Source organism: Carcharodon carcharias, chromosome 7 (assembly GCF_017639515.1).
Source record: "Carcharodon carcharias isolate sCarCar2 chromosome 7, sCarCar2.pri, whole genome shotgun sequence".
In the NCBI taxonomy this organism is placed as follows: domain Eukaryota; kingdom Metazoa; phylum Chordata; class Chondrichthyes; order Lamniformes; family Lamnidae; genus Carcharodon; species Carcharodon carcharias.
In genome coordinates, this window is record NC_054473.1 from 135636942 (window position 1) to 135660928 (window position 23987).

Here is a 23987-nt window from a genome sequence, read left to right on the forward strand (position 1 = left end):
CTTAAGTTCCACACGCAAAAAGATTGGTCTTATTGACAACCATGTAAATAGGGCCCGAGCCATTTGTTCACCATTTCCAACCTAATCCTCTGTGCTAAGAATTATGCTGACAACCAATTTAAGATTCTCAGTTGGGCTCAGTGTGGTGCATTTGCATGTACTGGAAGCTACATATATTAATACACAGGGCCCTGTTCTTTGCAGACAGAAAGAACATGTACATATATTGTCCCTGTTCCAAAATAAGTGACAGCCTTTCGCTGACTTATTCCTTAGGGCAATGCTTTGACCAATCAGGGTAAAGCTGCTGGTTTAAATTTCAAACAATGCTTGGCAGTTAACTGTCAGTCACCATCACTGTTGCATTCTCCATGGCAATGCCACTTGCTAACCAATCAGCACTGTCTTCACATACAGTATAAATTGATGTCTTCCCCTGTATTGGTATTCTTGCACGTGTCCTGATGAGTGCAAGACAAAAAGCTTAGACATGTCTCTTTTTTCAGCAATAATATGTATTTATGTGGCTCAGTCTCAAATTTTGTTTTATAATGCACCTTAAAATGTTTTATTATATTGAGGGTTTTATATAAATACAAATTGTTATTTACATATCAGCAGGCTGCAACTATATGTTTTCACCTATATGCAGCCTACCCTGTTTCGAACACTGCATATGATAGGCCATGTCACCTCTTGTTTAGTGGCAGTTACATTGTCAGTCGCTATTGCTAAATGAAAGGTAAGATGGAAAAAGGAATGATCAAGTTAATTAGGGGAGCAATTCCATAATAATTTAAATGTAAACAAAAATTAATTATAACCTGAAAAAATATGACTTCACAAATCTTCCATAACTTGGTGTGCTCCAGCAACCCTATATCAGGATGATGAATTCTGCATTTGAACTTCTCCATGGTTGGGATAGGTTCTTAGTCAATGAAATACTACAAGCAGAAGCAAGTGTGAGAGAGGCCCTACTGTGGCTATGCTTTGCTTATGTTTTGGATTGGTGCGGAATATTGGATTCTTAATGTAATCGTGGAACTGGCATTTCTTGTGCTGCTGTAATCATTACCCGATTAATGCAGCACTTAGACATATTTTTGTCAAAACAAAAACAGAATTACCTGGAAAAACTCAGCAGGTCTGGCAGCATCGGCGGAGAAGAAAAGAGTTGACGTTTCGAGTCCTCATGACCCTTCGACAGAACTTGAGTTCGAGTCCAGGAAAGAGCTGAAATATAAGCTGGTTTAAGGTGTGTGTGTGGGGGGCGGAGAGATAGAGAGACAGAGAGGTGGAGGGGGTTGGTGTGGTTGTAGCGACAAACAAGCAGTGATAGAAGCAGATCATCAAAAGATGTCAACAACAATAGTACAATAGAACACATAGGTGTTAAAGTTAAAGTTGGTGATATTATCTAAACGAATGTGCTAATTAAGAATGGATGGTAGGGCACTCAAGGTATAGCTCTAGTGGGTTTTTTTTTATATTTTATATAATGGAAATAGGTGGGAAAAGGAAAATCTTTATAATTTATTGGGAAAAAAAAAAAAGAAGGGGGTAACAGAAAGGGGGTGGGGATGGGGGAGGGGACTCACGACCTAAAGTTGTTGAATTCAATATTCAGTCCGGAAGGCTGTAAAGTCCCTAGTCGGAAGATGAGGTGTTGTTCCTCCAGTTTGCGTTGGGCTTCACTGGAACAATGCAGCAAGCCAAGGACAGACATGTGGGCAAGAGAGCAGGGTGGAGTGTTAAAATGGCAAGCGACAGGGAGGTTTGGGTCATTCTTGCGGACAGACCGCAGGTGTTCTGCAAAGCGGTCGCCCAGTTTACGTTTGGTCTCTCCAATGTAGAGGAGACCACATTGGGAGCAACGAATGCAGTAGACTAAGTTGGGGGAAATGCAAGTGAAATGCTGCTTCACTTGAAAGGAGTGTTTGGGTCCTTGGACGGTGAGGAGAGAGGAAGTGAAGGGGCAGGTGTTGCATCTTTTGCGTGGGCAAGGGGTTGTGCCATAGGAGGGGGTTGAGGAGTAGGGGGTGGTGGAGGAGTGGACCAGGGTGTCCCGGAGGGAGCGATCCCTACGGAATGCCGATAAGGGGGGTGAAGGGAAGATGTGTTTGGTAGTGGCATCATGCTGGAGTTGGCGGAAATGGCGGAGGATGATCCTTTGAATGCGGAGGCTGGTGGGGTGATAAGTGAGGACAAGGGGGACCCTATCATGTTTCTGGGAGGGAGGAGAAGGAGTGAGGGCGGATGCGCGGGAGATGGGCCGGACACGGTTGAGGGCCCTGTCAACGACCGTGGGTGGAAAACCTCGGTTAAGGAAGAAGGAGGACATGTCAGAGGAACTGTTTTTGAATGTAGCATCATCGGAACAGATGCGACGGAGGCGAAGGAACTGAGAGAATGGGATGGAGTCCTTACAGGAAGTGGGGTGTGAGGAGCTGTAGTCGAGATAGCTGTGGGTGTCGGTGGGTTTGTAATGGATATTGGTGGACAGTCTATCACCAGAGATTGAGACAGAGAGGTCAAGGAAGGGAAGGGAAGTGTCAGAGATGGACCACGTGAAAATGATGGAGGGGTGGAGATTGGAAGCAAAATTAATAAATTTTTCCAAGTCCTGACGAGAGCATGAAGCAGCACCGAAATAATCATCGATGTACCGGAGAAAGAGTTGTGGAAGGGGGCCGGAGTAGGACTGCAACAAGGAATGTTCCACATACCCCATAAAGAGACAGGCATAGCTGGGGCCCATGCGGGTACCCATAGCCACACCTTTTATTTGGAGGAAGTGAGAGGAGTTGAAGGAGAAATTGTTCAGCGTGAGAACAAGTTCAGCCAGACGGAGGAGAGTAGTGGTGGATGGGGATTGTTCGGGCCTCTGTTCGAGGAAGAAGCTAAGGGCCCTCAGACCATCCTGGTGGGGGATGGAGGTGTAGAGGGATTGGACGTCCATGGTGAAGAGGAAGCGGTAGGGGCCAGGGAACTGGAAATTGTTGATGTGACGTAAGGTGTCAGAGGAATCACGGATGTAGGTGGGAAGGGACTGGACAAGGGGAGAGAGAAGGGAGTCAAGATAACGAGAAATGAGTTCTGTGGGGCAGGAGCAAACTGAGACGATCGGTCTACCGGGGCAGTTCTGTTTGTGGATTTTGGGTAGGAGATAGAAGCGGGCCGTCCGAGGTTGGGCAACTATCAGGTTGGAAGCTGTGGGAGGGAGATCCCCAGAGGAGATGAGGTCAATGACAGTCCTGGAAACAATGGCTTGATGTTCAGTGGTGGGGTCATGGTCCAGGGAGAGGTAGGAGGAAGTGTCTGCGAGTTGACGCTCAGCCTCCGCGTGGTAGAGGTCAGTGCGCCAGACAACAACAGCACCACCCTTGTCAGCGGGTTTGATGACAATGTCAGGGTTGGACCTGAGAGAATGGAGTGCAGTAAGTTCAGAGAGAGACAGGTTAGAATGGGTGAGAGGAGCAGAGAAATTGAGACGACTAATGTCGCGCCGACAGTTCTCAATGAAAAGATCGAGAGAAGGTAAGAATCCAGAGGGAGGGGTCCAGGTGGAGGGAGAATATTGAAGATGGGTAAAAGGATCCGTTGAACTGGGAGAGGACTCCTGCCCAAAGAAGTGAGCCCGGAGACGAAGACGGCGGAAGAAGAGTTCAGTATCATGCCGAGCCCGAAATTCATTGAGGTGAGGGCGTAAGGGTATGAAACTAAGTCCTTTGCTGAGCACTGAACGTTCAGCATCGGAGAGGGGAAGGTCAGGGGGTATAGTGAATACACGGCTGGGGTTGGGATTGGAAGATGGGGTGGGGACGGAGGGACAGGCAGGGGTGGAGGGTCCTAGATGGGTGTTGGTGTCGATGAGTTGTTGGAGCTTGCGTTCCTTAGCACTTGAGAGAAAGAGAAAAAGTTTCTTGTTGAGGCGTCGGATGAGCCGAAGGATAAAATGAAACTGGGGGCACGCGCAGCTTTGAAAAAGGGTACGGCGGTGCTGCTGGAGGGAGAGGTCGAGTGTGTTCATATGGCGGCGCATGGCACTGAGAGTGGATTTCAGAATGTGACGGGAACAGCAGTCCGAGAAACGTTTTATGTCCCGGAGATACCTGTAATCCTGGGTGGGTTCGAAACATGAGGGGTGGAATTTCAGTTGAAAACCATGTGGGGTAAGTCGGAGACGGAGACAGTCACTGAGAAAGGAGATATGGCTGTGAAAGCGGGTTTTAGTAAACACCTTGTCAAACACTAGGAGAGAAATGGAAAGCAATGAAGGTGAACAAGGCAACAGAGAAATCCGGAAATCTTGTCGCAGAGAGGAACAGAACTTCTTCAAGGAGGTAGGCATTTCTTGAAGAGCAGTGGCAGTCAATTAAACACAGAGATAAAAACAAAAAAACTGCGGATGCTGGAAATCCAAAACAAAAACAGAATTACCTGGAAAAACTCAGCAGGTCTGGCAGCATCGGCGGAGAAGAAAAGAGTTGACGTTTCGAGTCCTCATGACCCTTCGACAGAACTTGAGTTCGAGTCCAGGAAAGAGCTGAAATATAAGCTGGTTTAAGGTGTGTGTGTGGGGGGCGGAGAGATAGAGAGACAGAGAGGTGGAGGGGGTTGGTGTGGTTGTAGCGACAAACAAGCAGTGATAGAAGCAGATCATCAAAAGATGTCAACAACAATAGTACAATAGAACACATAGGTGTTAAAGTTAAAGTTGGTGATATTATCTAAACGAATGTGCTAATTAAGAATGGATGGTAGGGCACTCAAGGTATAGCTCTAGTGGGTTTTTTTTTAATATATTTTATATAATGGAAATAGGTGGGAAAAGGAAAATCTTTATAATTTATTGGGAAAAAAAAAAGAAGGGGGTAACAGAAAGGGGGTGGGGATGGGGGAGGGGACTCACGACCTAAAGTTGTTGAATTCAATATTCAGTCCGGAAGGCTGTAAAGTCCCTAGTCGGAAGATGAGGTGTTGTTCCTCCAGTTTGCGTTGGGCTTCACTGGAACAATGCAGCAAGCCAAGGACAGACATGTGGGCAAGAGAGCAGGGTGGAGTGTTAAAATGGCAAGCGACAGGGAGGTTTGGGTCATTCTTGCGGACAGACCGCAGGTGTTCTGCAAAGCGGTCGCCCAGTTTACGTTTGGTCTCTCCAATGTAGAGGAGACCACATTGGGAGCAACGAATGCAGTAGACTAAGTTGGGGGAAATGCAAGTGAAATGCTGCTTCACTTGAAAGGAGTGTTTGGGTCCTTGGACGGTGAGGAGAGAGGAAGTGAAGGGGCAGGTGTTGCATCTTTTGCGTGGGCAAGGGGTTGTGCCATAGGAGGGGGTTGAGGAGTAGGGGGTGGTGGAGGAGTGGACCAGGGTGTCCCGGAGGGAGCGATCCCTACGGAATGCCGATAAGGGGGGTGAAGGGAAGATGTGTTTGGTAGTGGCATCATGCTGGAGTTAACCTACAACCACACCAACCCCCTCCACCTCTCTGTCTCTCTATCTCTCCGCCCCCCACACACACACCTTAAACCAGCTTATATTTCAGCTCTTTCCTGGACTCGAACTCAAGTTCTGTCGAAGGGTCATGAGGACTCGAAACGTCAACTCTTTTCTTCTCCGCCGATGCTGCCAGACCTGCTGAGTTTTTCCAGGTAATTCTGTTTTTGTTTTGGATTTCCAGCATCCGCAGTTTTTTTGTTTTTATCTCTGTGTTTAATTGACTGCCACTGCTCTTCAAGAAATGCCTACCTCCTTGAAGAAGTTCTGTTCCTCTCTGCGACAAGATTTCCGGATTTCTCTGTTGCCTTGTTCACCTTCATTGCTTTCCATTTCTCTCCTAGTGTTTGACTAGGTGTTTACTAAAACCCGCTTTCACAGCCATATCTCCTTTCTCAGTGACTGTCTCCGTCTCCGACTTACCCCACATGGTTTTCAAGTGAAATTCCACCCCTCATGTTTCGAACCCACCCAGGATTACAGGTATCTCCGGGACATAAAACGTTTCTCGGACTGCTGTTCCCGTCACATTCTGAAATCCACTCTCAGTGCCATGCGCCGCCATATGAACACACTCGACCTCTCCCTCCAGCAGCACCGCCGTACCCTTTTTCAAAGCTGCGCGTGCCCCCAGTTTCATTTTATCCTTCGGCTCATCCGACGCCTCAACAAGAAACTTTTTCTCTTTCTCTCAAGTGCTAAGGAACGCAAGCTCCAACAACTCATCGACACCAACACCCATCTAGGACCCTCCACCCCTGCCTGTCCCTCCGTCCCCACCCCATCTTCCAATCCCAACCCCAGCCGTGTATTCACTATACCCCCTGACCTTCCCCTCTCCGATGCTGAACGTTCAGTGCTCAGCAAAGGACTTAGTTTCATACCCTTACGCCCTCACCTCAATGAATTTCGGGCTCGGCATGATACTGAACTCTTCTTCCGCCGTCTTCGTCTCCGGGCTCACTTCTTTGGGCAGGAGTCCTCTCCCAGTTCAACGGATCCTTTTACCCATCTTCAATATTCTCCCTCCACCTGGACCCCTCCCTCTGGATTCTTACCTTCTCTCGATCTTTTCATTGAGAACTGTCGGCGCGACATTAGTCGTCTCAATTTCTCTGCTCCTCTCACCCATTCTAACCTGTCTCTCTCTGAACTTACTGCACTCCATTCTCTCAGGTCCAACCCTGACATTGTCATCAAACCCGCTGACAAGGGTGGTGCTGTTGTTGTCTGGCGCACTGACCTCTACCACGCGGAGGCTGAGCGTCAACTCGCAGACACTTCCTCCTACCTCTCCCTGGACCATGACCCCACCACTGAACATCAAGCCATTGTTTCCAGGACTGTCATTGACCTCATCTCCTCTGGGGATCTCCCTCCCACAGCTTCCAACCTGATAGTTGCCCAACCTCGGACGGCCCGCTTCTATCTCCTACCCAAAATCCACAAACAGAACTGCCCCGGTAGACCGATTGTCTCAGCTTGCTCCTGCCCCACAGAACTCATTTCTCGTTATCTTGACTCCCTTCTCTCTCCCCTTGTCCAGTCCCTTCCCACCTACATCCGTGATTCCTCTGACACCTTACGTCACATCAACAATTTCCAGTTCCCTGGTCCCTACCGCTTCCTCTTCACCATGGACGTCCAATCCCTCTACACCTCCATCCCCCACCAGGATGGTCTGAGGGCCCTTAGCTTCTTCCTCGAACAGAGGCCCGAACAATCCCCATCCACCACTACTCTCCTCCGTCTGGCTGAACTTGTTCTCACGCTGAACAATTTCTCCTTCAACTCCTCTCACTTCCTCCAAATAAAAGGTGTGGCTATGGGTACCCGCATGGGCCCCAGCTATGCCTGTCTCTTTATGGGGTATGTGGAACATTCCTTGTTGCAGTCCTACTCCGGCCCCCTTCCACAACTCTTTCTCCGGTACATCGATGATTATTTCGGTGCTGCTTCATGCTCTCGTCAGGACTTGGAAAAATTTATTAATTTTGCTTCCAATCTCCACCCCTCCATCATTTTCACGTGGTCCATCTCTGACACTTCCCTTCCCTTCCTTGACCTCTCTGTCTCAATCTCTGGTGATAGACTGTCCACCAATATCCATTACAAACCCACCGACACCCACAGCTATCTCGACTACAGCTCCTCACACCCCACTTCCTGTAAGGACTCCATCCCATTCTCTCAGTTCCTTCGCCTCCGTCGCATCTGTTCCGATGATGCTACATTCAAAAACAGTTCCTCTGACATGTCCTCCTTCTTCCTTAACCGAGGTTTTCCACCCACGGTCGTTGACAGGGCCCTCAACCGTGTCCGGCCCATCTCCCGCGCATCCGCCCTCACTCCTTCTCCTCCCTCCCAGAAACATGATAGGGTCCCCCTTGTCCTCACTTATCACCCCACCAGCCTCCGCATTCAAAGGATCATCCTCCGCCATTTCCGCCAACTCCAGCATGATGCCACTACCAAACACATCTTCCCTTCACCCCCCTTATCGGCATTCCGTAGGGATCGCTCCCTCCGGGACACCCTGGTCCACTCCTCCACCACCCCCTACTCCTCAACCCCCTCCTATGGCACAACCCCTTGCCCACGCAAAAGATGCAACACCTGCCCCTTCACTTCCTCTCTCCTCACCGTCCAAGGACCCAAACACTCCTTTCAAGTGAAGCAGCATTTCACTTGCATTTCCCCCAACTTAGTCTACTGCATTCGTTGCTCCCAATGTGGTCTCCTCTACATTGGAGAGACCAAACGTAAACTGGGCGACCGCTTTGCAGAACACCTGCGGTCTGTCCGCAAGAATGACCCAAACCTCCCTGTCGCTTGCCATTTTAACACTCCACCCTGCTCTCTTGCCCACATGTCTGTCCTTGGCTTGCTGCATTGTTCCAGTGAAGCCCAACGCAAACTGGAGGAACAACACCTCATCTTCCGACTAGGGACTTTACAGCCTTCCGGACTGAATATTGAATTCAACAACTTTAGGTCGTGAGTCCCCTCCCCCATCCCCACCCCCTTTCTGTTACCCCCTTCTTTTTTTTTTCCCAATAAATTATAAAGATTTTCCTTTTCCCACCTATTTCCATTATATAAAATATAAAAAAAAAACCCACTAGAGCTATACCTTGAGTGCCCTACCATCCATTCTTAATTAGCACATTCGTTTAGATAATATCACCAACTTTAACTTTAACACCTATGTGTTCTATTGTACTATTGTTGTTGACATCTTTTGATGATCTGCTTCTATCACTGCTTGTTTGTCGCTACAACCACACCAACCCCCTCCACCTCTCTGTCTCTCTATCTCTCCGCCCCCCACACACACACCTTAAACCAGCTTATATTTCAGCTCTTTCCTGGACTCGAACTCAAGTTCTGTCGAAGGGTCATGAGGACTCGAAACGTCAACTCTTTTCTTCTCCGCCGATGCTGCCAGACCTGCTGAGTTTTTCCAGGTAATTCTGTTTTTGTTTTGGATTTCCAGCATCCGCAGTTTTTTTGTTTTTATCTCTATATTTTTGTCAAAATTGTGCAGTTATACAAAGACACTATTTTATGCCACATCACAACCCTAACAAACCATAATCAGTATTGTATGTAAATTCTCAATAAATCTCTACACAAATAACTCAAATTTAAGCCACAGTAAAAAAAAAAGGAAGGATAATCTCAGAATAAATCAATTGTCTAGTCATCAAAGAGGAGCATATCAGCTGATTGGAATATTCATTCATCCACCAAACCTGCTTAGTTAGGCACAAAGCTCACATTCAAAATACATATCTCCTCCAATATAAGGAGGAGATAAGTTTCATCAGAAGTTAGAATGATGTAAAAAGGAAGGCCGAAGGAAAAGATTGCCTGACTTAAAGAACTAAAAACGGAATATACAACATCAGAAACTCTGGTGAAGGCTTGGCAATCCAAGTTGTTGAACCAACTTCTCTCTTTATAGATGTTGACAGATCTCTTGTATTTTTACAGCATTTACTGCTTTCTGCATTTCCAGAATTTGAATTTTTAAAATTTCTGCCAAATTAGTGAGTAACCACCCCTTGGCAACTATTAATTAGAATAAGAAGGCCCCAGAGGTCATCAGACAGGAGTATTTTATTAACCCTTCTTAAAATAATTTAGAATTAGACAGTTCACCATGTACAATTTGAGACAAAGAGCTTGGAAATAGAATCCAGTGCAGCTGGCAGCCAATTTAAAGGCAAGTATATAGTTGTGATGTCAAGGAAACAAAATTATTTTATTAAAGTATGCAGATCACGCAGCAGTGTGGTCAAGTAGCCAATTCCATAAAACATAAATAAGAGTAATCTGTGTATCTGCTGAACTTTTGCAAATATTAAAGGATTTGCCCTTTAGGAATATCATCTGTGATTGTCTCCTCTATTTTGTATTGAAGGAGTAAAGGTGTAATTGAGCCTCTACACAGATCTCATCTGTCCTCTATGACTATTGCCTTAGCAATGAAGAGCATTACTTGTGCAATCCTGTGCAATACAGCTAACTAGGAGACATCTGTTTTTCTTTATTTCTAAAATGAGAGTTCCCTTTGGGCTGGTTTCTCCTGTCTTATAAAGAAAAGGATTTGACAGTCTGAAAAATGTAACTGTTTTGAAAAAATGTTCTGAAGAAAGGTCTAGTTCCATTGTTGAAGCATTGCACCACACTTATGTACAATTTTTGTTGCCATCTGGAAACATTTCAATAGGAGTTGAAAGAAGAATATATTGATTTTTATTCCGTCTGTGTAGTTTGATGAGAATAAGTGCAAGAGGAAGCTAAAATTACTGTTATCTTAAATAGCAGCGCATGTTTAACTGCTTGTTAGTTACCAATGTGGTCATATTAATTTTACAGGTTAAAGGAATTCACCTGTAACAAGAAAAGGAAGATATTACAACAGTAGAGCCTATATTTTTCAATGGGACTAAACTCCACTGAAAACATAGTGGGATGGGACTTCTTCCAGCCTAACCACATGAGCACTGACCTCAATGACTGAGCATCCAACATCGTAAAAGCCTCTTACTGTGTTGTGGGCTTGCCCCTTTGGGGGCAAAAATAATGTTATAACAGGATATAAATGTGTAAGCGCAGCTTAAAAGAGCCAAGTACACTGAAAACTGACTTGGGAACAGAGACTGAAGATTTGAAGCAGGAAAGTATTTTCATTGTGAAGGAGAACCCCAGGGTTCTCAAAGGCATCAGTGAAAGTGCTGTTGGACCAATTGATTAGCAGAAGGAATCCTTGCCTGGGACAAAGTAGAATATTCCCAAATAGTTCTACTCAGATCCAGTGGAATATAAAGGTCAGGGATTGACTGCAAACACCACCATCCTTTAAGTGGTAACTCTGCGCATGATAATCCTACCACAAAATATTTTAAAACTTTACCATGTTAGACATGGTAAAAGTATTAATCAAAGCTTTAAGAATGCACTGTAATATGCATTTACAGCTGCAAAAAAATGTAAACGAGACAACATGTAACCATTAGCCCAGGATTTTATCATAGTCTTCTATACAGATGCTAGGAGCAATAAGGATAAATTGACAGCTACAGTTATATGCTGCTACTGAAAACCCTGAACTGATGCTCCTCACAATAACAAAAACAAAAACAGAATTACCTGGAAAAACTCAGCAGGTCTGGCAGCATCGGCGGAGAAGAAAAGAGTTGACGTTTCGAGTCCTCATGACCCTTCGACAGAACTTGAGTTCGAGTCCAAGAAAGAGTTGAAATATAAGCTGGTTTAAGGTGTGTGTGTGGGGGGCGGAGAGAGAGAGAGAGAAGTGGAGTGGGGGTGTGGTTGTAGGGACAAACAAGCAGTGATAGAAGCAGATCATCAAAAGATGTCAACAACAATGGTACAAAAGAACACATAGGAGTTAAAGTTGGTGATATTATCTAAACGAATGTGCTAATTAAGAATGGATGGTAGGGCACTCGTTTAGATAATATCACCAACTTTAACTTTAACACCTATGTGTTCTTTTGTACTATTGTTGTTGACATCTTTTGATGATCTGCTTCTATCACTGCTTGTTTGTCCCTACAACCACACCCCCACTCCACTTCTCTCTCTCTCTCTCTCCGCTCCCCTCACACACACCTTAAACCAGCTTATATTTCAACTCTTTCTTGGACTCGAACTCAAGTTCTGTCGAAGGGTCATGAGGACTCGAAACGTCAACTCTTTTCTTCTCCTCCGATGCTGCCAGACCTGCTGAGTTTTTCCAGGTAATTCTGTTTTTGTTTTTGTTTTGGATTTCCAGCACCCGTAGTTTTTTTGTTTTTATCTCCCCACAATAATGTCGCTTGGTTTTGAGGTTGGATCTGATTTAATATTCCTCCATGTATATTGCTTAGAAACGATAAGATAGGTAGAAGAGTGCGGTTGGCACCTTTGCTAGGATGTATATAAAAGAGGTAATACTACAAGTGGAGAAAATAATGGGAGTGAATCAGTAAAAACAAGGGCTCTCTTGGTCTGCTAAAGACCACCAAACAGAGAAATAAAATGATTTTCAGCTGTGTAATCAAATCAGTAACATAGCCAATGAAAAGAAGGTGGTACTGATGGCAATTTCAATTATCAACTTGTAAGGTGGACAGATGAGTGGCAGGCACAAGAAATGGAAGCCCCACCCATGCCCCCACGGGACTTTTATTGATGCAGTCATTGATTGCTCCTTAATTCAGCATATGAGGACTAGCATAAGAAAGGATAATATTGTGGATTTAGCATAATCATGAACTACAGCTGATGTGTGCCCTAGAGGTAAGGGAAGCACACTGCTAATTTGGACCATTTCATTTAAGATTCAAAATATGGGGCTGCATAAAGTTTAGGGATTATATTAAGCTGGTGGCACTTATTTTTTAAAAAAAGGCTCACTACCGAAGTGAAAAAGACATAGTAAATGGGAGAGGGAACTGGTTAGAAATTTGGAACACAAAGTATTATTTTGTTTAAATGGGTATTTCAAGAAGCTATGAAATGTTGTATATCCCTATGAAGTTAAAAAGATTATGGGTCGAATCTTTTGTGGAGTGGCAATCACCGTCGGATTGCTACTCCACTCCTATTTTCACACCTTGGACTGGAGGTCCACGTTTCTCGCCTGGGCTTCTGACCTGGACATGCTGAGAAATGTGGAGTGTAGCTGCTCCTGGATTCCTTCAGCATAGTGAAGGAGTGTCAGGAGAAATGAAGCCATGATCCCTTTTTATGACACAACTAATAGTCAGGGGTGGGGGGCATCAGCTGTTGGGTGGGTGGTTGAGGTTTCAGGTGTTTGGGTGCGTTGGGTGTTTATGAGGGTAAGCGAGAGGTCGGTTATAGTCCGAGGAATGGGGGTAGAGTCAGGTGATCAGTGGGGGTGGTCAGGTGGTTGGGGTGGGGTCGGATAGTTGGGAGGGTGATCGGGAGAATAGTCAGGGTTGGTGGGGGCTTTTTGATGGTGAGGGGTTGTCGGGGGTTTTGGGGGGTAGTTGAGGGATGGTCGGGGATGGAGGTGTAGACCCGTGATCAGTGGGGATGGTTGGGAGGTGGTGGGGGGTCAGTAGTAAAGTTACCCAGGAGTTAATGCTTCTAACTTTTCCTGGGTAACTATTCCTCTGTGAGTCGGAACCTTCAGGAGTCTCCGACTTTATAAATCGGAATTTTGAATGGCTCCAGTGCAGGGCAATTGCCCAGTGGAAGTTGAAACTTCCCGGGCAATTCCAAGGATCCCCCAGCGCATCTTCCAGGGTACCTCTGGGATACAACCCTTCAGGAAACGGAAGGTCTGGTTCATTATAATGAGGAAGATCCATAATGATATTATGGAGAGTTAGTTTGACAACTCAAACTCAAACAGGCATTTCAACACTTATAAAATTTGTCATTGAGTGGGATTTTCCGGGCCCACCCGCCACTGGATTGTCCAGTCCCACCCAAAGTTAATGGACTTTGGCTGGGCCACCACAACCCCTGCAGTAGGCCCTGCTGTGGCAGGGCTGGAAACTCTTAGCCATAATCTTTCAAAGGAATAAAAAGTTGGAATAAAAAAAAGTGAGCTGAAATTAATCTGAAGAAGAAAGTAGTCAATAGGAAAGCATTATTTTCTTTTTGGGGTTCAGAGATTGGTTAGAGAACAAAAAGCATTGCAGGATGACTGGCAGAATTAGAAATGATAATTGCAAGGCAGATGAGCTAAACAGACACTTAGCATCTGTTTTGAACTGAGAAGTCTAACTAGCAGATAAAAATTGAACTGAAACTGGTTGGTTGCTTGTATGTTTCAAGAAACAGTGCAAGCTAAATGGTAAGGACTTAAGGCGGAAAAAACACCATTATTAATTAATTTATTCTCAAGCATTGAAGGAATTGGCAGAGATCGTGAGTGAATCTCTAATAAATATTTTTCACAGCTTACTGATGGGAAATGTTTGATGATTGGAGGGAGGCTATTGTAGTGTTCTTATTTAAACACAATTGAAGTTACAAGCTGAGAACGATACACTTGTATATTGAAGCTCTGTGGTGATGAAGCTGATAATAGTCATTTAGAAAGCTCAGGCCTGATTAGGGCATCCAACATGGTCTTAAAAAACAGGATGCGTTTAACAAAACAGATCCAGTTTGGCAGTGAATCCATGCGATCTACTGGATGACATCTGTTTAGGTTTCCAAAATCGATTGATAGGATTCCTTATGAGAGGTTAGAACCATAGAAAAGTTACAGCACAGAAGGAGGCCATTCAGCCCATCTTGTCCGTGCCAGCCCGAGGACACCCAGGTGCCCTTTCTAATCCCACCTTCCTGCACCCAGCCCATAGCCCTGCAGCTTACAGTACTTAAAGTGCAGATCCAGGTACTTTTTACAAGAGTTTAGAGTTTCTGCCTCTATCACAAATTTGGGCAGCGAATTTCAGACACCCACTACCCTCTGTGTAAAAAAAAAAAGTTCTTCCTCATGTCCCCCCTACACCTTCTGCCACTTATCTTGAATCTATGTCCCCTGGTTCTAGAATTCTCCACCAAGGGAAACAATTTTATCCTGTCCACTCTATCTATTCCCCTCATAATTTTGTACACCTCAATCAAGTCACCTCTCAGCCTTCTTTGTTCTAAGGAAAATAACCCCAACCTATCCAATCTCTCCTCGTAGCTACACTTTTCTAACCCTGGCAACATTCTTGTAAACCTCCTCTGCACTCTCTCTAGAGCTATTATGTCCTTCCTGTAATGTGGTGACCAGAACTGCACACAATACTCCAGTTTTGGCCTCACCAGTGTTTTATACAATTCCAACATTATATCCTTACTTTTATATTCTATACTTCTGCCAATGAAGAAGAGCATTCCATTTGCCTTCTTTACAACCTTGTCTGCTTGAACTGCTGCCTTCAGGGACCTGTGTACTTGTATGCCAAGATCTCTCACTTCATCTACCCCTCTTAGTATATTCCCATTTATTGTGTAATCCCTGTAACTGTTTGACCTCCCTAAACGTATGACCTCACACTTCTCTATGTTAAAATCCATCTGCCACTTTACCACCCACTCCACCAACCCATCTATATCGTTTTGGAGATTATGGCTATCCTCTACACTATCCACTACTTGGCCAATCTTTGTGTCATCTGCAAATTTCCCAATCGTGCCCCCCACGTTCACGTCCAAATCGTTAGTATATAAGACAAACAGCAAGGGTCCTGTGGAACACCACTTGAGACAACTTTCCATTCACAAGGACATCCACCATTACCCTTTGTTTCCTGTTACAAAGCCAGCCTTTTATCCAGTTTACCACATTACCCTGAATCCCATGGGTTTTTACTTTCCTGACCAATCTGCCATGTGGGACCTTGTCAGATGCCTTGCTAAAATCCATTTACACAACATCCACTGCACTACCTTCATCAACCCTTCTTGTCACTTTTTCAAAGAATTCAATCAAATTTGTGAGGCAAGACCTTCCTTTAACAAATCCATGCTGACCATCCCAGACTAGTCCATGCCTTTCCACATGACAGTTAATCCTATCTCTCAGGATTGATTCTACTAATTTGCTCACCACCGATGTAAGATTAACTGGCCTATAATTGTTTGGCATTTCCTTTGATCCCTTTTTAAATAATTTCTGCAGTCCTTTGGTACCTCCGCTGTTTCTTGTGAAGATTGGAAAATCATCCTCAGAGCACCTGCTATCTCCTCCCTGACTTCCTTCAGCAGCCTCAGAAGCAATACATCTGGCCCTGGTGACTTATCAACTTTCAAAGATTTCAAACCTTCGAGTACTTCCTCTCTCTTTGACTATCCCGTCCAATATCTCAGTGTTCCTCCTGGACTAATATATCTACATCCCCCCCTTTCCTTTGTAAACACAGAAACAAAATATTCATTCAAAACCCTTCCCACAGCTTCTGTACCTACACACAAGTTTCCATCTTCATGTCTGATAGGTCTCACTTTTTTCTTAACTAACCTTTTAGCATTAATGTATTGGTAAAACATCGTTGGGTTATCTTTAACTTTACTTGCTAATCTTTTTTCATGTCCTCTCTTTGATTTCCTTTTTTACTTCGTCCCTGCACTTCCTGTATTCGTCTAGGCTATCTGCAATGCTTAGTTCTTCGTGCCTATCGTACGCTTTTTTTTCCTGTTTGATCTTCCCCCGTATTCCTGTAGACAACCGGGGTGTCTAAATTTGGCAGTACCACTCTTATTTTTGTATTCGGTTGTATGAGTATTAAATGACATGATATGAAAGTGAATTGGCAAAGATGATTGCAAACTTGCGAAAGGACATAAGCAAAGGATGGTTTTAAATGTGGCATCTTTCCATTGGGGATCAGTCACTTGTTGGGTGCAAAGGACTCAATTTTAGATTCCCTTGTGATCATTATGTTTATTAGTTAAATGGACCAAAGAATAGAAAGTATTGTTTTTAACTTCATAGGTTACGCTAATCTGTGTAGCAGAGTTAGGTTGTTAGAAAAAGATTACAACTGGATTTGGATAGATTCTGGAAGAAGCTCCGAAGATTAGCAATTTCAATATGATTAAGTTTGCAGTTATGGACACAGATGAACAGAATTAGGGTTAAAGGTGACAGCAAGGGAGAGAGCCTTGGCAATGATCATTGTCAGCTTCTTAAAGGTTTAAGTGCAGTTGTCAGGGCAAAGTGAAAAGAGTCCTGAGTTTTGTTGCTTTTTCTATTAACTACAAACTATGGGTGCAATGATCGGGTTATATAAGGCTATAGACCTTAACTGGAATTTTGTATCAGATTTGGTCTCTTTCTTCTATTTTTATGTATCAAGTGGCTATGATCTGAAATGCACTGCTTGAGTGTGTGGTGGAGGCAGATTCAGTCATGGCTTTCAAAAAAGAATTGGATCATTATAAGAGAAAAAATTTCAGGGCTATACGATAAAGGCGGAAGAGTGGCACTAGTTGTATTGCTCTTGCAGAGAGCTGGCACAGACATAACAGGCCAAATAGCTTTCTTCTGTCTGTTACTATTTTATGATTCTATGTTTCCACCCCCTTGCACACACATGCATGCACACGAAGAAGGACATTGTGGCTTTAGAGAAAGGCTGTGAATGTCTAAGTTTATTGAGCTATGAAGGTAGGTTTCATCCTTTGGGTCTGGAATCACAGGAGAGATAGAAACTTTGGAGGGGATTGGTTTAGGTGTTTAAAATCGTCAAGGGCATCAATCATGTACAAGTGAATATTTTTAAGGTGTTTGGATTACATAGAACTCAGGGGCCGCCAATTTAAGATGAGAAAGCAGGGAATGAAGGTAGATGTTGAAAAGTTTTATTTTTTCTCAGAGGCTTGTCAAGCTGTGAACTCTGGAGATGGTTGTGAGGACTGACTTCTTGCAGTCCTTCTTCAAGGTATTAGACATGTTTTTGGCAGAGGGAAGGTAAAAAGATTTTCCTAACAATTAATGTAAGCATAAGTAAAAAAAACTCCAGCAATTGTGTTACAAGACAGGACCATTATTGTTATAAAACATCACATTATTCTGTTTATCTGTGAGAAATACCACAAGACATCTATGATCAGAAGTACAATTTTCAGCTTGTCAGTTTTCAAAATTAGCAAGTGGTGAGAGAAAGCTACTTTTGAAGTTTAGTATAAAGTTTTAACTTGTTTAATTGTTGAGGCAATTAGTTACTGATTGACCATGATATAAATTTGCTTTTCTTACTGAGGACATGAGAGATTAAAAGTTATCAATGCTATATTTAAAATAATAGCAATTGTGCGCTTTTTTTCCTTCTATGCAAATAATTAACTTTTTGACTAGTAAGTTGAAAATGATAGTAGAACAAATGATTAAGTAAAATCCACTATACATTATTAGATTTTAATTCTGAACAGTGAGATTTTTCCCTTAAGACAATTCTTAATTCTAAGCAACAAAATTTCTATCGAACATTGTACAGTTGTCCTTGAAATAAAGTTTTTGGCGTTTTCACTCACTATGGGGAGAATTTTCCGGTCAGCGAGCGAGGGCGGGGCTTGTTTGCTGATGCGTAAATTGACACTTGATGACATTGGGCAGGCGTCCCGACATCACTGCGCGTCATTTAGATTTTCAGTTCGGCGCGCACAGCCAATTCGGCTGTGAGCCCGCCGAACTGTCAAAGGCCTTTTAAGGCCTGTCTACAACTAAATAAATCAATTCAATGAGCTGCTCGTCCAACCTTAAGGTTGGTGGACAGGCGAAGAGCCCAGGTGGCTTTCACATTTTTCATGGAACCCTCATCCACAGGCGGGATGAGGTTTCATGAAATGTTTATAAATTAAATAAATTTTTAAATTAAAGTTCCTTGACATGTCCTAGCTCATGTAACACTGTCACATGAGGGGACATGTCGTAAAATATTTCCAATTTTTTATTTAAATGTTTGAACCTTAAACAAATCTCCCTGAGGCACCCGCATAACCCCCCGATGGGGGGGAAATTCAACCCTTTGAATTCATTTAGGTGGACTGAAACAGACAGAATATCAATTAATTATAAAAAAATCGAGGTAAAGCCAAATGCAGTACATTAGTAACATGTAGGACAGTAACCTTGCATAGATCTGAGAAGTTTAAAGCCTGATAAATGAACACCAATTTGGTTTTTTCTACATTACAAATGACAACAAACATTACTAAAGACTTGTTGCAAGAGTCCAGAACTGGAAAACATTATAGGTTCTTGTTTGAGAAGTGACTGTTTGTACTGTGCTTTTTATGTTTTTGTTTTCTCTTTTCAAACAGGGAACAAAGTATGTCATCCTTAAACCTGCTTGGGATGGTGCATTTGGAGCCAAGGAAAATTCATTGTCAGCTTTTGTAAATGATTCAAAAGGATCTTTTGATGCCAACTTCCCTGACAAAAATCCAGCAAACGTACTGGAGTGGTGGTTTTTGGACCCATCAGCTCAAGTAGTAACAGAGGGAGCACTGCTTGAAGATGAAAAGATGACAGAAGTAGCTTCACACTAGCCAGTGTGATCACACAAGCAGATGAGGTATGTGATAGACAATATCTTATGTAAAATTCACTGTTATCTGGTTATTTGTATGCAAGGCACTAGTCAAAGTACTGCGCAGTTGTTGCTTCTCTCACTTCGGTTTTATGTGCCTTTTTTTAAATTTAACAATGGCACATTTATAAAACATATGCCTTTCTGTGTTATCTTTTTTATTTGTATCTTGTGATTAAGACAGTTAAAAATACAAGCAAATTTGCTATGCTCGTCCCAAATTTTCTTGTGGGTTCTTCCAGAAAGTGACCCAGTTCCCAATTTCAGCATTTCCTCCTTTACCTGCTAAGGAGCCTGCCATTTGCATGGCCAATTCCCTACACTTAACTTAAAAAGATTGAATTTGCCTCCCTGGGGGACAGGCTTGGTGGATGGTGGGATATAAGAGCAGGCTGGACAAGTCCCACTTGGAATGGCAAGCAGGCACTAGATTTTCTGAATGTATAGGGTAGCTATGTAGTGTTTTAAGGATCAACTGTCCCAGTGTTAAAGAGGTGTCCTCCTGTGCCCATAAATTATTGAGATAGTGCTGGAGATCATAATGCCAGCATAACCACTGGATTGCAGCCTGCAATTTTTTTTAGCTAAAATACTTTTCTTTCTATTCTTCAATCATCTTGGTATATTTGGTATTCACACTGAAGAGTGAGAAGTAACAACTATGCAGTACATTGACTAGTGCCTTGCATACAAATATTCAGGTAACAGCACTGTAGCAAAAAACACAGGTAATTCTTCTCATGTAATGCTTAATTTAATACGGATGCATGCATGTCTTTGTGCTCTGTGCCAGGATAGTATAAAGAGTGGCTATAAAGTATTGAGATTCAAATAATGAATATGATAATTTTTACATTCTTCTGAAGACTGGCCTAGATTTTATTCTCAGCGTTGAAGGAACTGTTTTTGCCCTTTACCTTGCGTATAGTTGCCCAGAGACTTTTAGTAGATCTGTCAACAGGGATTTCCATTAGCCCAGCATCTGTTTCAGTGTAGTGCCTTTTACTGGGTGATCTCTGGTATCTGTGAACACTGCAAGCAATAAGAAGGCCCTTGGACCAATCAAATTGAAATATCCTCACTGAGTCATGCATTGCAAACCAGGAAGTAAAAAATAGGCAGGAAATAAAAATTACATTTGAATTATATTTTACTTCTTGGACCTGATTTAAGAAATGCAAATGGTATTAGGTAGAGATATAAAAAACATATACAGAAAAATTGAAAATGTATCTATTTTTAAAATCTGCAACATTATTTTTTCTCAGGGAATGAGAAAATGAATTCTTCAGGTCCTGGAAGGTTATTCAGCAATAGTTATCACCTATTCCATTAAAAATTCTCTTACTCCTAAATACTACATCAGCCCTAGCTTTTTCAGCTGCCTTCAGTGTAGAACTAGTGGGTAAGTACCCTAAGTTTATGCCATTACCATGATTTCAGTGCTGAGTCTATTGATAGGACTGCATCAATGCACCCTGTGGAGAAGCAGGGTATCTCAGAGAGCAACATCTGGTTTTCCACACTTAATTGGGCATGTGTGGCTGCCAGAAGTTGTTGTCAGATTTACCCTGTAATAACAGTGAGCGTTGACACCCTCACTGTTATCATTACAGCAAAAACCGGACTATTCATTTTGTTTTGACTAATTTCCAGTAGGCTGCAGATGTTTTTCCCCAATAAGCATTTCATATAACTGCTTTCACTTTCTAAAGCATGTTGATTGCAGTCTGAACCAGAAGAAACAAAGGCCTCAAGCACAAGTCCATGCAATCTCAATAACTTTCAGCAGTGGTATTTCTGCAGGAAACCTGATGCAACTGGCTATATTATCTGTCTGTCTCTAACTAAAGGTTTTGTAATATAGGAGAATGCCATGATTGTAGTGCGTACCATTAATGCTTAGCAATTATTCTCTTCCTTGTTTTTTCCCCTTTTCTTAATTCTAATTGTTGCTCAGGAAATATATATGTCAAAAATCTTTGTCATTTTTTTCTGACTGTACATGTTGCCAATACTGAACTATCAATGTTTTTCATTTGTACCTTAATCATACTGCAGATTTTTAAAAATCTCCCTGATTGCATTGCAATAAAAATATTTCTCAAAAATACAGTTATAACCACAGTCCTTCATCCAACTCATTATGTAACTCTAAAAATAAACTTTAATACATATTTTATGCATAAAGAACTTGCAATTTTTTAAAAAAGCAGCTTTTACATCCTCAGGACCCAGCGTTTAAATTATTTTTTTTAAGTATGGACACTGTTGTGTAGGTGAATGGGGCAGCTAATTTACACTCAAGCCCCGCTAACAACTATTATGACACGGCCGATGGTAAAGGCTGAGTTGTTCAAATCCCAGAGGGAAACTTGAAGCAACTGTCATAACCCACTTTTTTGCAATTTGTATGTTTGGAGATGGAGGCTTTGAATTCGGTAGTGACAAGACCACTGAGTCTCTAGAGGTTTTTTTTTATAAAACTAAATTAAACATTTATTAATACAAGGAAGATTGAAAACACATACATACACCTACAAAATTACTACTATAATAACTACAAATTCCCCTAATTAATCTCAGTTACACCCCTGTTAAAGCAACAGGTAAATCTCATAAATTTAAAGAGGCACCTGGCAGAGCACACCCTGGGCAGTTGCTTTCAGCTCTGGGTCCTTGCAGACAGCAGCTTGAGGCTTCTCACACTTATTGGATCTTAAAAATGCCTCTGCCTTATGCACAATCTCCTTTGTCCTTTATACATATCTTTCTCTTTGAATGTAAATTTTTCATTGTATCACTAGGCTTTTAGTTTTACCTCTTCTACAATAACATCCTTTGATTCCACCAATTTTATTAGTAAGCTGAAAAAAATAAACACATTGCTTGGTGTCTTCTAGCTAGATGCAAGATTTCACCCATTCTTTTGAATGGTTTATTTAAAAATGCAAATTGCCCCTTGACACCTAGGTTTCTAAAGTTTCCCATGTTTATCTAATTACCATTTTAAACCTAGTTCTTTCTATACATCAAAGCCTCTAGACCAGCTGGCTTTAATCCAGTTAAGACACACACACACACATAGATACAGACACCACTAAACTTTATTTTCTTAAAATAATTTCCAATGACATTATAGGCATTAATCTCTTCATGACAGCAACAATGAGACAAATTACCAGTTAATCTATTTTTGGTGGCATTGTTTGAGGGACTATGTTGGCTGGCAAACTGAGAGAATTGTTTTTCTTTGATAGGTTTTTGGGATCAGGTTTTTGGGATCTTTTATAGTCACTTCAACAGGCAACTAAAGCTTTGGTTTAACGTCTCATCCAAAAGATAACATCTCCAATAATACAACACTCCTTTGTTACTGTACGGCCTAGGTTGTGTCTTTATGCCCACCAGCCCCTTGATTATGAATTCCTATCCTCATCTGTGATAGGTGAATTACTTCCTGGCTCTCCAAAGTCATTTCACTATCTACAGGGACATGACAGAATACTCTTCACTTTCCTGGATGAATGCAGCTTCAACAACACTAAAGAAGCTGAATACCATCCAGGACAAAACAACCCACTTAATTGGCACACCATCCTCCATCTTAAACGTTCACTCCCTCCATTATCAGTACACCATGGCTGCAGTCTATAAGGTGCACTACAACAATTCACAAAACCTTCAGCAGCATTTCCCAAACCTGTGGCCTATTCCATCTAGAAGTACAAGGGCAGCAGGTGCATGGGAACCCTATACCTCAGGTTTCCCTCCAAGTTACACACTATCCTGACTTGGAACAACACCTTTTCTTCATTGTCACAAAATCAAAATCCTGGAGCTCGCTATTTAACATCACTGTTGAAAGCATATTCACCACATGGACAACAGTGATTCAAAAAGAAGGTGCACTGCCACCTTCTCCAGGACAATTATAGATTATCAGTAAGTGCTGGTCTTTCCAACAATGCCCATGTCCTGTGAATGGATCTTAAAAAAAGAAAGGCTGCCTATGAGGGTGGTGGAAGCAGAGATAATGATTTCAAAAGGAAATAGATGAGCAGTTGAAAGAAATAAACTTGCCGGACTAAAGTGACAGAGTGGGGGCATGGAACCGACTGGATTGTTCTGTGGAGAGTTAGCGTAGACGTGTCTCTGACTGTGTGAATCCACAATCTTCTGACCCAGAGGTGGGAGTGCTATCATGCTGATGCATTAAAAAAACAATTAATTCACAAAAGAAATCACAAAATCTCCCATCTTCTTTCCAATGTTTCCAACTTTTTCCTCCTAAGAGCAAAGTCAGAGCCTTGACTCCAGACTTTTTTCTATAGCAGATAGCACCACATTCACCTATACCTCAGGGCTTTATCATGCCCAGTACAGGCATGCAGAGATTACAAGTTTTAAAGCTGTATTTTTTTTTGAAATGGACACAGCAGTTTTTAAGATGACTGACTGCACATGTGACTTTGGCAATACTGGCTCCAGACAAGACCTGAAACTCAGGCAAATATCTCAATAAAAAATGAACAATCCAAGCCACTTGTGAAACTCACAAGTCCTTTTGTTAAGGCTGAACTGTAAACAACAAACTAGCTAATTCACCTTTCTGCCTCAGCATGGACAACAGAGATGTTGAAACTCAATGGATGTTTAATGAATATGAAATGAATCTCATTTGACTTTTCATTGTACTGTGATGGACCTTTATCTCAAATCACTGAAAAGTGTGAAAGGCCACAACATAGGATGTGTATATTGATCCATACCGCTACGTTACCGGGGAAAGGTCTTTGGACTTGCATAGGTTGCATAGTTAAGGCAGCTATGTTTGTACCTGCTTTTAACAAGTTACAGCAGAGGCTGTTCAGCCTCTGACGGATACCATGAGAGATATCATCTGAA

At 42.6% G+C, this 23987-nt stretch overlaps 1 long non-coding RNA gene across 1 annotated transcript in view; it reads left to right on the forward strand.

Annotated features, from left to right (window-relative positions):
• The window catches only part of LOC121279778, a 92502-nt gene extending 70921 nt beyond the window's left edge, over positions 1-21581 (forward strand). The window contains exons 2-3 of the long non-coding RNA XR_005943494.1: positions 18811-19064; positions 21040-21581. This is a non-coding gene — a long non-coding RNA (uncharacterized LOC121279778). The remainder of the gene's footprint in view (positions 1-18810; positions 19065-21039) is intronic.
• Positions 21582-23987: the final 2406 nt, after the last annotated feature.